The following is a 16,428-nucleotide window of genomic DNA, read 5'->3' on the forward strand; positions in this document are numbered from 1 at the left end:
ATTGACAGCTTCTCCCTAATGGGCGAGATCTCACACATGAGAGGACCATAAAACAGAGCTCTGGCGGGCCCTGCTTCCTGTCTGATAAGCGAGAGCGACCCTCTCTGTAGCAGGCAGAGGGCGCGGGACCAGAGTCCCCTACCCCACTGCCCCACCCCTGCTGGTCCAAGCTCCTGGACCTTCCCCCGACTGACCCCCAACAGGTGGGGTGGGGGAGGGGGAGAGGGGGCAGAAAGCAAGTCCTTGATGCAGAACAATCCTTGGAGCCAGAAATCTCCTGGATGCCAGAAAGGATGCTCTCCAGAACACAAATCTCCTGGCTGCTTTGCAGTGGAAGGGTTTCATGCCCAAGTAAGTCCAGAAAGTGAGGAAATGCCACCTACCCTGCCCCCTGTTGACAGCGAGTCACAGCAGCTGCGAGCACGGTCAGAGCTGCAAGGAGTCTGGCGGTAAACAAGAAATCCACGTAGTTTTGCTTAACCCAGTGGTTCCCAAACGTGTTTGACAATGAGCCGCGTTTTGACACAACACCCAGTGGATGCCCTACAGAATGAGCGTCCCCCGAAAGCACGGTGGTAATAGCCATATTAGTTTCCTAGGGCTGCCATAACAAAGTACCCCAGACTGGGTGGCTTAAACAGCAGAAATTAATTTTCTCACAATTCTGGAGGCCGAATGACTGAGATCAAGGTGACGGCAGGGTTGGCTTCTCCCGAGACCTCTCTCCTCGGCATGTAGGTGGCCACCTTCTTGCTGCCCCTGTGTGTGTGCCCACAATTTCTCTTCTGAAAAGGACCCCAGGACCCCAGTTTTACTGGATTAGGGTCCACCCATAAGAACTTGTTTTAACTTAATTACCTCTTCAAAGGTCGTATCTCCAAATGCAGTCACATTCTGAGGACCTGGGGGTTAGGACTTCAACGCACAAATTTGGGGGTGACACAATTCAACCCATAGCAATGGCAATGGATCTCAGCATTGCGACCGGCAACTTGGTCATTGGTGGGATCCTGAAGGTGGGGGGAGGCAGGAAGGTGGGTCCCTGGCAGAGGGGACTGCTGCTGTCCAGCCCACGCCTTCTAATACACAGTAATGACGTTGACAGCAGCCACTTTTGTGAGACACTTAACAGATGCATAGTACTTTTCCATCCATCAATTATTCGTCTGATCCGCATGACAACTGGTGAGGTGGGAGGTCCCATCATTATTCCCACTTAACAGAAGAGGACACCTACACTCAGAGAAGTTGCGTCACTGGTTTTAGGTCAACCAGTAAGTAGTGGAGTGGAGAAGTAAACCTAGGTGGGCTTAAAGAACCAGGCCCGAGGACCAGGGGCGGATGGGCCCCCCTGCACCCTGAGATGGATACAGCTGTAGCTGGCAGCAGAGGCAAGAGTCATCTCAGCACAGCTCAGAGGCCCTTCTGCCCTGGAGCCCAAGCACCCACAGGTGGCATTTATCCTGACGAGTCTGGCACACGCGGGGGCCCACGCTCACTTCGCCAGCTCGGATGGAGAGACATCCCCTGGGGCTTCTCAAGCAGTTTCAGATGAGCCCATCCTGCCGGATGCTCTAGGCACCTGGCCGTCAGAACCGGAGGCCAACCAGGGAGAAAGAGCTGGAGAGTTCTCTCTGTCCCATGGACCGGACCAGGTTAGAAAGCGCAGAACACGGAGCTCGAAGCAATGCCAGCCCCGTGTCCGTGGAGACTGAGAAACGGGCGTGCCCATTGGTGAGCTTTCTCCAGGAAGGAGACATTCAGGCGGGTAGGAGCTGACTGTAAGTGAAATCAGAGAGATCGCAGCTCTGCAGCCGGAGAGGCACCGGGAAACCAGCAGACTCGCTTCCTGGCCCCTCGCGGCCTACACACCTGCTCTTGGTCTCCTTGAGCTTCCCAGCAAGTTTCCTCCAGGATGCAGGCCTGTGTTTCACTGATTCTTCCTCTCGGCGCATGGACAAAGCGCCCGTGGCTCGCTGCTCTTGCCCCTGAAACTCACTGGGCACGTCTGCCGGACATTTAGTCTAAGACGCCTGGCAAAGGCGGAGCAGCACTTGTCCTGAGGAGGAGACAGGGATTCTAGGCCTGAGCCCCCGTTCCGGGCCGCGTAGCCTGGGCCAGCTTACTTGGTCCCTGAGCAAGTTCATCATTTTTTTTTTCTTTTTTGCGGTACGCGGGCCCCTCACTGCTGTGGCCTCTCCCGTTGCGGAGCACAGGCTCCGGACGCGCAGGCTCAGCGGCCATGGCTCACGGGCCCAGCCGCTCCGCGGCATGTGGGATCTTCCTGGACCGGGGCACGAACCTGTGTCCCCTGCATCAGCAGGCGGACTCTCAACCACTGCGCCACCAGGAAAGCCCCAAGTTCATCATTTTAAATGGGGCTAATGAAAGAATGTCAAGGTCACTGTGAAGGTCTAATTGAAGGGGAGGTGAAAACTGCTTTGCAAATTGCTAAAGAGCTGTACAGATGATGAGCACAGCCCTAGAGGGTGAGCGAGAAGCAGGAAGGGTACATAAACTTCCAGTGACCTATCACCGTGTGTGGCAGCAGGGGACCACCCGCAGGAAGCCTGGAGGGCACCGCGCTGGCGAGACTCACCCTCAGCCTCCAGAGGCTGAGGTCCATGGACGGGACATGGAGGCCTGTGTGCTCTGCCTGGGAATACCCCCCATGACCACAGAATCTGTCACTGCCCAGCGCCAGGGGCACCATCCATGTGCACTACGGTGCTTTGTGAATAATGCAGCGAATAATTCCTAGGGAAAGGAAATTCACCACCGTGCATCCTTTCCTCTTCTCAGAATCCTCCCTGACTCTGCACTGGGCAGGGACAGTGGCCATGACCCCTGGGAACCTGGTGGGGAACCTGGGGGGTGCATTGCAGAAGACGTGTAGGGAGTCTGCCCCCTCCCTTTCCCAGACAGCTTCCCTCATGTCCGTGGCTCAATTCTGGAACACTTCTCAAAAGAAGGAAGTAGAGATCACCCCATTTGGCTTCTTTAGGGCAGGGCCAGGACTCTGGAGAAGAGGGAGGTGCCTAGCGTGCAAATTTTTTTTTTTTTTTTTTTTTGCGGTACGCGGGCCTCTCACTGTCGTGGCCTCTCCCGTTGCGGAGCACAGGCTCCGGACGCGCAGGCTCAGCGGCCATGGCTCACGGGCCCAGCTGCTCCGCGACATGTGGGATCTTCCTGGACCGGGGCACGAACCCGCGTCCCCTGCATCGGCAGGTGGGCTCTCAACCACTGCACCACCAGGGAAGCCCGCCCAGCATGCAAACTGAAGACCTTGACCACCTTCAGGTGCCAACCCTGTAGTTGCAGGAGCCCCGAGTGTGAGGCTGCCTTAAATTTTTCATCCTGGATGCCTCACTTGCCTCGCCCTAGTCCCAGCCCTGCTTTGGGGAACTTCCTTTGTAAAATGCTCTGCCCAGATGACACCCTCCCTGCCGCATCCCTTTGGCCAGCCCAAGGGGCTTGTGGAAAACAAGAGGCTGACCCCTACCTTCCCCACAAAAAAGTAGAACCTCGCTCCACAGTTAGTTCTTTATAGCAAGCGGCAGGTTCCCGGGATGGGAGTTCAGACCTATGAGTGGCCAAGTCTTTGTGGCCAAGAGGAGCTCCAAGGAGCAGGTGGGCACACTCTCGGGCCGCTGGTGGGTAGACAGTTCTGCAGCTGGGGCTTTGGGCCACTGATGGTGTCACTGCCACTCCACCCCCAAAGCAGCATCACGGCAGGGTCCCTGGTCCCTTTTGAGAGAGGCAATCCCCACAGAGGTCCAGGGATTAGCTTCATCCCTAGAAAAACAAGACAGACTCCGAGAGAAGCAAATAAGCCAATTGAAAGGCCGGCTCATTCCGGCAGCTGGGGTATCACCGGCTCTCATCTCGCGAGGCGTGAGCGGCTTGAGCTGCTGGGAGGGTACAGGGCATCCCAGTTATACTCTCCTCTGCGACAGGCAGTGTCAAAAGATTAAGGAAATCAAACCAAGTGGCTCTCCAGCAACCCCTCCCCCAAGAATGAGGGCCGCTGCGTGGAGGCGATTACAGTACCGAGCTGGTGGTCAGGAAGATACTTTGCAAGGGGCCCAGGCCTGCCGCAGCTGCCTTCAGTAGCTGTGCGTCAGCACTGCATCTTGGTGGCCTTGTCAGGGCTCCTCGGATTCATTTTCTTTTCTGCTGGCACAGCTGAGCAGAAGAAAACCCATTAAGCACCTCTCGCTCCATGCCCTCCCGACCCCGCCACGCACAGCCCTTCGTGAGCAGGAAACTTTCCTTCTGTTCATTCTCTCTCTTTCTCTTTTTCTCTCATCGTTTGATTTCCCTTCTCACTTTTCCTTCCTAGCTGTCTTCACTTCATTCTGCCCCTTCTCATGTCCCGTTGGGTTCCTGCCTCTCTTTTTCTCTCCCTCCTTAAATACCCACCAGATCTCAAGGAAAAAGAAGCCACTGTGTGCTTTTCGGTTTTCTACCTGCACGCCCCACCATGGTCTTTGGAATCATAACAGCGGTAATACAGACCCATTCTTGCGCACTTACATCTCGTAAGCCCTGTGTGGAGCGCATCTCTTGCGAGAGCTCATTCATCCTCACCAGATGTCATCAGATAAGGAAACTGGCACTTGGTGGCTCGGTGGTGACTCGCTGCAGGTCCCATGGATGGAAAGGGCCGGAACCAGGATTACGAGCTCAGTTGTTGACAGCACAGGTGGCTGTTGACCTGCTGTCCGCGTTCTAGCCTGGGTGACGCAGGAGGAAGAGATGGCTGGGAAAGAACGTTTGAAAGCAAGCCTGGAAGTCAACTCTGAGAGCATCTCCCCCAGACAGAGAAGACCAGGCATCGGGGGAGAGGGACCAGGGTAGCAGGACCTCCCCACTCCAGACCCTGATATATGCCTGCCTGAGGTGGAGAATTTCTGCTGCAATGGATTCTAGCTTAGTCAGCTTAGGCTACCATCACAAAATACCATGGACTGGGGGGCTTAAACGATAGACACTTATTCCCGCAGCCCTGGAGGAATCAAGACCAAGGTGTCAGAAAGGTGGTTTCCTACTGAGGCCTCTTCTCTTGCTTTGCAGGTGGCCACCCTCTTACTGTGTGCTCACACGGCCTCTTCTTTGTGCAGCCCTGAGTCGGGGTGGGGAGCAGTTTGGGGGAAGAGAGATCTGGTATCTCTTCTCATGAGGGCACTAATCCCCCAACCCCCTCCCAAAGGCCCCATCTCCAAATACTATCACATTAGGGGTTAGGAGTTCAACATGAATTTGGGGGGACACAACTCAGTCCATAGCAGACCATCACCCCTGATCAGGGAATGCCACACCCTTCAGGTGTGCTGGAGCAGGGTAACAGTCAGAAACCCCTGACCCAGGGCTTCCCTGGTGGCGCAGTGGTTGAGAGTCCGCCTGCCGATGCAGGGGATGCGGGTTCGTGCCCCGGTCTGGGAAGATCCCACACGCCGCGGAGCAGCTGGGCCTGCGTGTCCGGAGCCTGTGCTCCGCGACGGGAGAGGCCACAACAGTGAGAGGCCCGTGTACCGCAAAAAAAAAAAAAAAAAAAAAAATTCATTACACAGGGAGGGGCTGGGACTCTGAGAAGTCATGTGACTTACCCAAGATAACCTGGAAGGGTGAGACCAGAGCCTGGCTCTCCTGCTCTCCAGCCTAAGGGTGTTTGGCCCTCCTCTGAACCCTTAGTATCTGCAGGCCTCTGCAGAAGAAGTCCCGCAGGACCCTTTCTGTGAGGATAGCACATCATCTGTGAGCAGAAGGAAAGATGCTGAGGGGGTTGGTGGTGACGGTGGCTTTGACAATGGCTTCTGCTTCCGGTGGCCTGAGGTTGTGACTTGTGATTTCGGGTGGAAGTTTTATTTAATGCCATTACAGCATGTCACTTCCTGGGGATGGTGCCCGTTGGGGGAGGGGTGCAGAGGGGAGGGGTGGGATGAAATAAGCACCTTGTCTGGCCTCCTGTCTCCCATTCCTGCCCCACTTGCAACTGAGCATCGGCGAGGGATTGGGGGGTTAAAAAGTGGCCATGAGAAGAGAGCACGAGAGGCCTGCACCAGCTAATGTGGAGGGTCTCCATTACCATAATCACTAACCACTTAACTGACTTCCCCACTAATTCTAATTGAAACACGGAACGATATTTCCGGGCGGAGAGCGGCAGGCCCAAGTCTGGGCAGACATCTCCAGGGGCGCCCTGGCTTCACACGGCGAAAACCGTGCGGCCTCTTCGAGCCTTCCGCTGGAAGAGACTGAGGCAGCAGCTCTTGTACGGCTGCCAGGAACCACAGCTGATGATAAAAGCCATTAAAGGTCAGCTGGGAATAGAAAACTATTTATGTTAAATGTCACAGATTAAGCCGCAGAATGGGTCTCGGGTGGGGAGCAGAGAGTGAGGTGAGAAACGCCATGCTTGCCTCTTGAGGGGCCTTGAAGGGGTGGCGGACGGGGGCGGGGGAGGCGCTTAGTTTCAGGCTTCTTCAGCCTCGGGAAGCAGGTGAATGTCGGCAGCCACAGCTGATTGGTCAGGCTGGCTGCCTGTCTAGGTTGCTAGGCGACCTGAGTGGGAGATTTGGGGAGTGAGGACTGAGCTGGTCTCCATCACAGCATAGAATGGGGCCCCGCGTGTCTCCGCAGGGCCTGTGACATGGACTCTGAGGCCAGGCAGACTGCTCTCACTTACAGCAGGGACCCAGGCTGGCTCTGTTTTCCTGTGGATCGTCCTGGGTTTGGCGTGGGTGGGTGTGCTTAACCATGATGGAGATGTAATGTGACACAGCTGAGCCGCAGCAGGTCATGGAGAGAGGACGGCACATTCCCTGCCCCAAGGATCCTGGACGCTGGGCTTTGAAGGACACAGGAGGGACTGCCAGGGCGTGGTGCCCTTGGGAGGGGCTTCAGGGCTCAGCAGGGTCCGGACCAAGTTCTGAAGGGGCAGTGCCACCCCAGAGCTTCCCCACCGTAAATGCACTGGGGCTCCCAACCTGGGCCTGAGCCACCGGCAAGAGCCCCATTGCGTCGTGCCTGGGCCCCATTTATTCGCCAAATGCACCTAAAGGTGGAGTCCGCTGACAGGTGAAAATACGCCCTAGAAGGCCCCACTGGAAAAATTACTACAACTACTAAAACTACCTACGTGGGGATTGTTCAGTTTGCAGGTTGAGGCAGAGGCTTAACTTCTGTTAAGGGCTGGGCGTAGGGGGTGGGGGAGGCTGGAAAGGAAAGTTTGGGAAAGACGGTGAGAGGCCTTGAAGGCTGTGCTTAACAAGTTAATTGAAAATTAATTCTGAAGGTACAGGAGAGTTTATACATTGGTGCCGGAAATGAGAGGACGTGGCCTGGGTTTCAGAAAGAACGCTCTGGAAGCTGCAGGGAGGATGTGCTGGACACGGGGGTTCCCAACCCTGAGCCCATGGGAATCACCTGGGGGCTTGTTGAAAGGCGGATGCCGGGCCACGCCCCCAGAGTTCCTGGTCCAGCAGGTTGGGGAGTGGGTAGCAGAATCGTGATATGGTCCTGGGTTTGCTGAAGGTGATGGACAAAGGCCAAGAAGCACAGAGCAGGGAAATCGGAAGTGGGATGCAAGGCTTAGTTCCTTGGGAAACAAGGCGAGAAGCCAGATACTGGGGCTGAGGTCAGAGTTCCAGCTCAGGTTACTGAGCTGGGGCCTCATTCACCTCCCCCGCCTTCAGTTAGACTTCAGGTCTGGGAGGCAGTGGCAGCTTCAGATGGGCCTGGATTTGAAGGTGAGGGAGATGCAAGGGCAGTGAATCAAGCAGACTAGGTGGGAGAAAATCTGACTCACTGTGAGCGGTGAGGCACCAGCCCAGTGAAAACGCCCTGTTGCCGGGCCCTGGCTTGCATCCCAGACCCAAGAGCATCGAAGCACACAGCCTCCATCCAAGGCCAGATCCCCAGTGACAGGGGCCCTGCTCAGACCTATAGCCCCAAAGCCTCAGATCCGGGAGCTGGCCTGACTGACGCAGGAGGGGGCATCTCCTGGGAGGGGTCAGAGCAGCGGAAGGTCCCTCCCATTTGCTTCGGCAGTAGCCCGGGAGCAGAGAAGAGGGCTGCTAGGGAGAGCGGGGGAGCAGACAGACCTCAGGAAGGCGTGGCCATGAGTTATCAGCTAAGGGAGCCCAGGCAGACACCTCTACCCACTTCCTGGTTCTCGGGCCTCTGTCCCCAAGGCTGTGTCCCTAAACCTGAGTCCCGATCCGTCCTCCTCCATTGCGTTCTTGCCTGTGACCCACTCGACAGTTTCTTTCACGTACATGAAATATTTAACTGCGATTGAAGGGAAGCCGGTATTTGGACATCCCTTAGTTACAGTTTGAAGCACAGTTTCTCAGCTCACGTTGGAATGGACTCCCCAGCGGACTGGTGTCTGTGTATATACTGGCCAGCCAATAATATGCATAAGTATTGCTCCAAGCCAGGGTTCTGCCTGTCTCAATCCCAGCACTGTTATTCCTGGTTAAAACGGTTCTGCAAGAGAGAGCAGTCATAATCCTCTCTCCCCTTATTATTATGACAGTTTGTATTTTTTTTTCCCCAGAAGTACCCCAGGGCAGTGCAGTGTCTTCTCTGGGGTCGGCTGCAAGATCTCCATCTGCTGAACCTACTCATTTTTTAGCATTTGGACCCCCAGGATCTCAGGTCCTGGAATTGTTCTTGCTTTCAGACTTTCTGATCCCATGGCCCCAAGTTGCCTCACGCTCTGTTCTGCTTCACTCTCCCGCTCGTGTTCACCACTGGGGTCTCCGTTCCCTCTCTGCCCCCATCTGTGCCAGGTTTAGCAGCGGCCCTTATGCGGGTACGCACCATCTCTCCCGGTACCCACCTTAGCAGGGACATCTGGGCTCTAAAGCCCAGTGATGTTTCACCGTCCAAGGTTTCTCCCCAGCCCACGGCAACTGTAAAGGAGGCTGTTTGGGACCCCAGGGAGATAGGGGAGTGTCTCTGGCTGGGTGACCCTGTCTGGAGGACACTTGGAGGGCAGGAAGCAGCCCAGAGAGAGGGGAGAATGAAACAGAGCGCAGGAGGATGTGGGTGCTGGAAGGAGCAGGGCCCAAGTGCTTGCTCTCCAGCGCCCCCTGTGGGCAGCCTGTTGGGCGGCCGTTCCCGCAGGGACAGCACCCTTTGCAGGTGGGGGGCTGTCAGGGCAGGTCAGCAAAGCAAGGGCAGCCGTCAGGGGATGGCAGTCAGCTCGCCCAGGACACCTTCTGCCTCTATTGGCAGGGGGTCCAGAGGTGCTGCCATCCGGCAGAACCCACCCCTGTGCTTTTCCACTCGATTCTCTTTGACATATTTATTTTATTATTTTTTTTGGCCATGCCGCGTGGCATGCGGGATCTTAGTTCCCCGACCAGGGATCAAACCTGCGCCCCCTGCAGTGGAAGCGCGGAGTCCTAACCACTGGACCGCCAGGGAAGTCCATCTCTTTGAAACCTTGCAAGAGCAGAGCAGGCCCCCAGAAGCATGATCAGAAGGGAAGATAGGATTATGATACGTTTGGGAGTAAAGGGGACAAAGGTCCTAAAACCTTCCTGCAAGGACTCCCCTCTGAGAGTCAAAACGCCAAGGCCAAACTCACTCTATTATAATCACCCCTAGAAGCTGACACCCGCTCAGCACTTACGCCAGACCTAACACAGCTTCACATGTACCATCCCCTGGGAGGAAAAATGATTATCGTTATCAATTTGGGGATGAGAAAATGGAAACTCAGAGTTTAGCGTCTGAGTCAAGTTCACACAGCAAAGACTGGAGATGGGGGCTGTCCCCTCTCAAAACCCATATTTGCAGCTCTGCCGAGGCACAGCTGCCAAATCATGCTCAGCGCTCCCTGGGCTGGTGTGGGTGCGGGATGCTTGCAGACAGAGATCCTTGCCCCGTGGCACCAAGAGCCGCCTCAGCCAGTCACACCAGCTGTGTCCCCAACACTTAGCCTTTGGCAGCAGACTGGCCCATGGGCCAAATCCGCCCCGCCACCTGTTTTTATGAAGTGGTGTTGGAACACGGCTATGCCCGTTCATTTATGCACTGCTTCCGTGCTCCGACGCTGACTTGAATGGTTGCAACAGGGACCATATGGCTCATCATACCTGCAGGATTTACTCTCTGACCCTGGACAGAAGAGCGTGTCAGCTCTCGGCCTTTGATAAAACCATCAGCTTGCCTGAGTCTCGCAGAGCTCAGCTGAGGTGATGCGGAGGGTGGCGTGCAGGTAGGCGCGTACGCGCGCCAGCCAGTGTGCAAATGGCCCCGACAGCGTCGGTGACATCCAGCTCCAGGAGAGCAGGAGTGGGTGTTGTGTGGGCAGCGAGCTCCTTTGGAAGGCAGCTGGGTTTAGAGGCTTTTATAGTCGGAATGGCACAGTGGCTTCTGCTGTAGCAGTTTAATTTTCCCCTAATTAAGCAATTATCTCGGAGAGAGATGCTCGCATCTCCAGGAACTTTTCTTGTGGAGGGTGGCGAGGAGCGAGACAGAGGTGTAGCTTCCGGGAAGTCCCGGATGTAGAAACACCCTAACTGTGAGTTTCTCCGCCGATGGACGCAGCGGCAGGAAGAGTGCAGTGGACATCAGAGGCACGCTGGAAAGTGACACGACCCGCCTCGAACCCTGCTATCCCGCGAGCCAAACACGCACAAGGCAACTAACTCATCACAGGAGATCTGAGCCCACCAAGGCCGCTGAGAAGGAAGACCTGGATTCAGGGTGGGGACAGGTCCTTTTTAGCAGGCAAGGGCGAGCGAGAAAAGGCTTGGAAGTTTTGGAGGCCAGAAAGGGGGGTGGGGTGGGCTTCATTCCTCTGTTGGGAGGGCAGAGCTGGACCACCCTGAAGAGTCAGTCCTGGGGCACGAGGCTCACCCCGTCTTCCTGCAAAGACTTCATCCAGTCACGGGTGGGAGTAGTTAAGGGCTCAACCTTCCTCCAGAGGCAGACAATCCACAGATGCCCCAACCAGTCTGGAAGCTGAACCTGCAGCCCAAGGCTGGACTGGCCAGAAAAGACAGGATGCCCCGATACACTGGAATTTCAGATAAACAACGGGAAAATGTGTAATGTAAGTATGTCCCAATTATTGCACAGGGCGTTCTTATGCCCAAAACCTACTCATTGTTTCATTGTTTCATTTAACTAGGCGTTCTGTAGTTTTACTTGCTAAATCTGGTCTCTGTACCCAGGGTCCACACTCTGCATACCTTCTCCCCACAATTCCCGAGCAAGGAAATGATTATCTGTCCCTAGGCAGTCACTGGATCCAACCCAGACAGCCCAAGGGATCTAGGCTGGAGATCTAGACATTTTTAGTTCGGAAGGATGTATGGAAAACCAGAGAGTTCCTCGTTAATCAGTTCGAGGTGGGTGTGTGTATTAGGCAAACCATCAAGGTGGCTTTTTGCCTTTGGATTCAGATAGAAGAAAGCTAGAAAGGAAGGGGAAAGAGGCCCTTGCTTTTTGGTGGTAATCATTTACTGTAGAGGAAAATTTTTTTTTAAAAAGACAGTGGTCGACAGGGATGTTGCTTTGCAAAATGGGGTTGACAGGATCGTTCCCATTCCCTCTTCCAACAGAGTATTGGACCCTCACATAGATCTTTCCATGGGAACCAGGAAAACAGAGATGGTCTCTGTTTGTCCAGTGGAAAACATCATCAGGGACTACAGGCCTTTGGCTCCAAGCTAGCAGGCATATAAGTCAAGTCAGTTTCTGCCTGGGGAGCCCAGGTGGGCCAGCACTAGCAAGAGGGAGCTTGTGCTGGGACTGTTGACTCCCGGCTTGAACATGGGGAGGGACCCTCATTCCCCAGGGTGGCCACAGACCCTGCATCATTGGCCTGGCCTCTATCAGCACTGGGTCTTTACCCACAACTGAAATGTAGCAGGCATTCCTTCTTAGCTGCTCCAAATCGCTTCACAGTCGAGGGGTCGGTTGGTAAGATGTGAGGAGGGGTACAGAGAGGGGCCCCAGCTGCTTCTCAAGGGAGCGTGTGGCAGGAGGGGGCAGCTGAGGACCGAAAAGGGAGCCATGCCTGGTGGGTGAGGACCCAGGGGGCCAGGACGAAATGCATGAGGCTCAAGGGCACAGGGTGATCCTGATGCGCCCCCTCCCCAACTTCCTTCCACCTGAGGCTGGGGTTCCAGGCAGCTCCAGACTCCACCCAGCCCCGAAGGCTCCAGCCCATCAAGGCTGAGAAAAGTTACACTATTTATTTATTCCCAAGAAGTACGGAGGGACCTGCATAAAAGGAAAGGGCAAAGCTGTGTAGAGACCGTGAAAAGAGAGTTTAGTTTTTATGCAGTGGTAACCTGGGGAATTAATTCCTGGCTGACAGAGGTCACGTGACAGTCACTGAGTTTTAAACAGGCAGAGAAGACCCTGGGGGTGAAGGGAAGAGGCAGCCGGGCCAAGGAGGAGCAGAGGAGGGTAGGGTGAGGGGTGGGAGGCTGTGGGCTGGTCCTGGAAGGTGTGGGCGCTGGAGCCCTGTTCCAAAGCAAGTTAGGCAAGGGCTTTAAAGGCGGGTAAACTTAGGGCTGATCTCATTCAGCCCACATTTATCGAGCACCTAGTGTGTGTCAGGACCTGGCTTGTTGCCATGGGGATTATAGTGATGGATAAACTGGGGTTCTTGCTCTCAAGACCCTCTGTCTTTTGGGGTACCAGGAATTATGCTTGCAGTGATGGGGGCCATCAGGCATGTTAGATAGAGTGTAGCCAGGGAACCAGACCCTGGGGGTTTTAATTCTACTTCCTGTACTATAAACTCTGCCGTCTGGGACAAGACGCTAATCTCTCTGTGCCTCAGTTTCCTGACATAGAAGATAGGCGTAATCAGAGTAGCTATTGCCTAAGATTGTTCTGAGGATTTATATGAATAGACGTGGCACGTAGGGTTTTCTATCTAAGGTTCTATGAGTGCCCAGAGTGATTCATTGAAGCAGTCTGGGAGGGGTTCGTGGAGGAGGTGACTTCTGACCTAGATTTTAAAGGATGAAATAAGACCTACATGGGTGGAGATAAGGGGCAAAACTTCTCGGCAGGGGCTCCAGGATGAGCAAAACCATGGAGGTGCGACAGCAAGACTAGAGGGGGCCGCCTGGCACTGGAGGCTTGGTGTCCTGGGGTGTCTTGGCCAACTTTGGGGAGACCCTCTTAAATGTGTAAGGCTGAGCTCAGGGTCCTGGGTGGTGGGCAGACAAGTCTATCAGCTCAGCTGCCCTGTCCACGGGAACACTAAATATGGGGGAATATTTTAGCTGAATCCAGCAGTCCCCCACTTCTGAAGGCACAACGCTAACCAAGTCAGAATCCTAAGGATGGGGAGAACAATGCAGTTTAAAATTTTCCACTAGCCACACGGAAAAAGTAAACAACAAACGACCAGGTGAGATTAATTTTAATAGCATGTTTTATTTAACCCAACATAGGCAAAATACTGTCATAGTATCATGTCAGCATGTAATAACAATAAAGGAATTATTCATGAGCTAGTTTGCATTCTCTATTTTATACTAAGTGATGGAAATCTGGTGTGTAATTGACACTTGCAGCACATCCCTAGCCCAATGTCAAATGCTCACTAGCCACGTGTGGCCTATGGCTACCCTATCAGACGGTGCTGGAATAGAAAAATCACTGAGTGAAACTTCTCCTCTGTTGGATCCAGAGATGGTCCATTTCCCTGTGGCTCTCCAAACACACACATCTGGAAACAATGGCCAAGGGCTGCTTGCTGGTCAAGTTGTCTTATGGTGCTGGTTTGTGTTGACTCCTTTCGTGCTGACCAGGGAGGGAAGCAGCTGGAGGTGATTGCGGGGTGGGGTGGGAGTTGGACAGCAGGAGGGGTGGGGTCTCAGAGCGCCCCCTACAGAACCTACTCCTGAAGTGCCTCTGATAGCCGTGCTCTTCCCAATGCCAGGACCAAGGCCATGATTCTAGGATGGAGCCGAGGAAGCCATTAGCCTAGAGTGAGGAGCCTGGGAGACGTCCAGCCAGGAAAGTGGCAACTTCCACGATGGTGGAGAGATCACCCATGCTTCTGCCCATCACATATTTGAAAAGACCCAAAGCTAGAGCCCCCCTTCTCCCCAACACACAGGCACTTCCTACCGTCTCCGGACATAGAGATGTGATCACAGAATCAGTTTATTCACTGCTTTCTAAAGTGCGAGGCACTGTGTTTTACACGCATGAGCCCAGGTAAGGCTCGCAAGCACCCTTGAGATATAGGTCCTATTATTTATTATTACCTCCACTTTAAAGATGAGGAAAAGGGGGCACAGAGAGGTTAAGCCGCTTGCCTGATGTCACACAGCTCGTCGGTGGGGTGCCCGGGATTTGGAGCTGAATCAGGATCCACCGAGGTGCCAGCCATTCACCACGGCCCTGGTAGCTGGTGAGTCTGCTGTCACCTGGAATCTACATCGTGACGAGAGGAGATGGAAAGTGGGGAGGCTGTCATTGGCGACAAAGAGGGGGAAGGCTGCGTCTGGCACCACCACGCAGCCGGTCCCAGATGGCGGAGAACCTACATCAGCTGCCTGGCTGGGTTGGAGCAAGATGAGCACACAGACAGGCTCTGTGATGAGGGTCTCGCGCTCCACCTGGGAGGGACGGAGGGCGGGAGCGCAGCGGGAAGGGAAGCCTGTGACCTCACCGGCTGGGCCAACGGCCAATGACATCACCAGGAGGGCAAGGAGCCAGGCCTGGCAAGTTATTTATGGAAAAGGCTGGCGGCTAGGTGCAGCAGCTCCTGAGCTCTTTCAGACACGGTTGGGAGGAAGCCTCCAGCTGGTCTGGGGGGTGCTGCCAGGGCTGAGCAGGTGGGTATGGAAGTAGGAAGGCTGGAAGAGACAGACAGCTGGTGGGGTGGGGGGCTTCTCGAAGCCTCCCTGGGGGCGGGGGCAGGGATCACTGGGCTCCTTCCTCTTAGTGTCTACCCACTCCTCTCCACGCTTGCTCTGAGTGAGCCTCTGATCTCTGCAGCCCTCCCTCGGGGTCGCCCATTCACAACACAGAGACCAGATGGGCTCAGAAAAGGCAGCCTGGGGATTTCACGGGATCTGCATTTGCGCACATGAGGGTGTGTGCCCGTGTGCATGGCTGTTTTGTGTGCTTCCTTATCAATGGGAAGATTCATTCTCTGGTTCCTCGTACGTCGGTGCCTGCAGTCATCGTGTGTGCAAGTAAGTTTGTGAGTGTGTGTGTATATGCATCTTTGCATGTTGTGCGTGTGTGTGTGTGTGTGTGTGTGTGTGTGGGTGTGCCTGAGAGAGGGAGAAGGGAAGAGAGTACATGAGAGCCAGCAGACAGGGAGAGAGGAGTCGCTGGGGGAGAGAAATCACCGTAGGAAGTTGAGAAATATAATTTCAGTGGAAGATACAGAGGCGCTTACAGAAGCTTCAACAAAACTAGACAAACCTTTCAATCCATTTATCAAAATGCCTGCAGCTCTGCTGCCCGGGCAGGTGCAACAAAAATGAAATATCGAGCAGAAACAGCAACTGTGGGGCTGGAGTCCAGTAAGTGAGGCGTTACTGCCACGCTCCCCCTGACTCGGCTGGGTTTGGTGTAGCCGGTGCTCCGCCCTCACGTCCCGTGGTCCTACGGGCGCCGCCTGCGGCCCAGCTGCCTGCATCTCTGGGGTTCTGACAATAGGCCTTGCGGGAGGATGACAGGGGTTCATGGAGACCGAGCTGCCGAGCCCCACGCAGAAGAGCTTTGGTGTGATGGCAGCCTTGCTTCTTGTGCCCCTGGGGCTTGCAAACTGCCTTCCTTTCCTTTAAAATCCTCCACGAGGGAACCAGATCCATGTGATCTCAATGGAGCTTGGGTGGTCATTCTATGGGCCCCAATGGGCAGCAGCAGGGGCTGCAAATGGGGACCAGGTTGTGACAAAGGGGACTCCTGCACCCAGACCCCAGGCTGTGCCACCTACTGAGACCCCCCCGCCCCCCGCCCCGCACCGACCCAATCCCATGTCTTGACAACTTGGGCCTTTTGAGTGGTGGGTGGAGGGGTAGACATCACGTCACATCAAGGGAATGGGGAACCCAGCCTCCAATACTACTGTACCCCCCCTTTCATGCCACCCCTCCTGAATGCCAGAAAAGGAGATGTATCTCCACGTGGTAATTTTCAAATACTCCTAAAACTTGAGCCCACAAAAGAGGATGTCTGCATTGATTGGTTAACCTCCGGTTCCACAAGGGTAGTGGGCTCCCCCTTCCCAACCACACACACACGTGCACAGATGCACACAACTCAGGGTACCGCCCCTGCACCCCCCTGCTCATCATTTGCTTTCCTCACCACTGGCACCACCACCACCCCAACGATATAACTTGCATCATTGCATCTTGAGGTCAGGAGCCGGAAGGGCAGGAGACACCACTGGGGAGACACCATCCAGGGCGG

The sequence above is a fragment of the Neophocaena asiaeorientalis genome, unplaced genomic scaffold (genome assembly GCF_003031525.2).
Source record: "Neophocaena asiaeorientalis asiaeorientalis breed wild unplaced genomic scaffold, Neophocaena_asiaeorientalis_V1.1 scaffold30, whole genome shotgun sequence".
Classification (NCBI taxonomy): domain Eukaryota; kingdom Metazoa; phylum Chordata; class Mammalia; order Artiodactyla; family Phocoenidae; genus Neophocaena; species Neophocaena asiaeorientalis.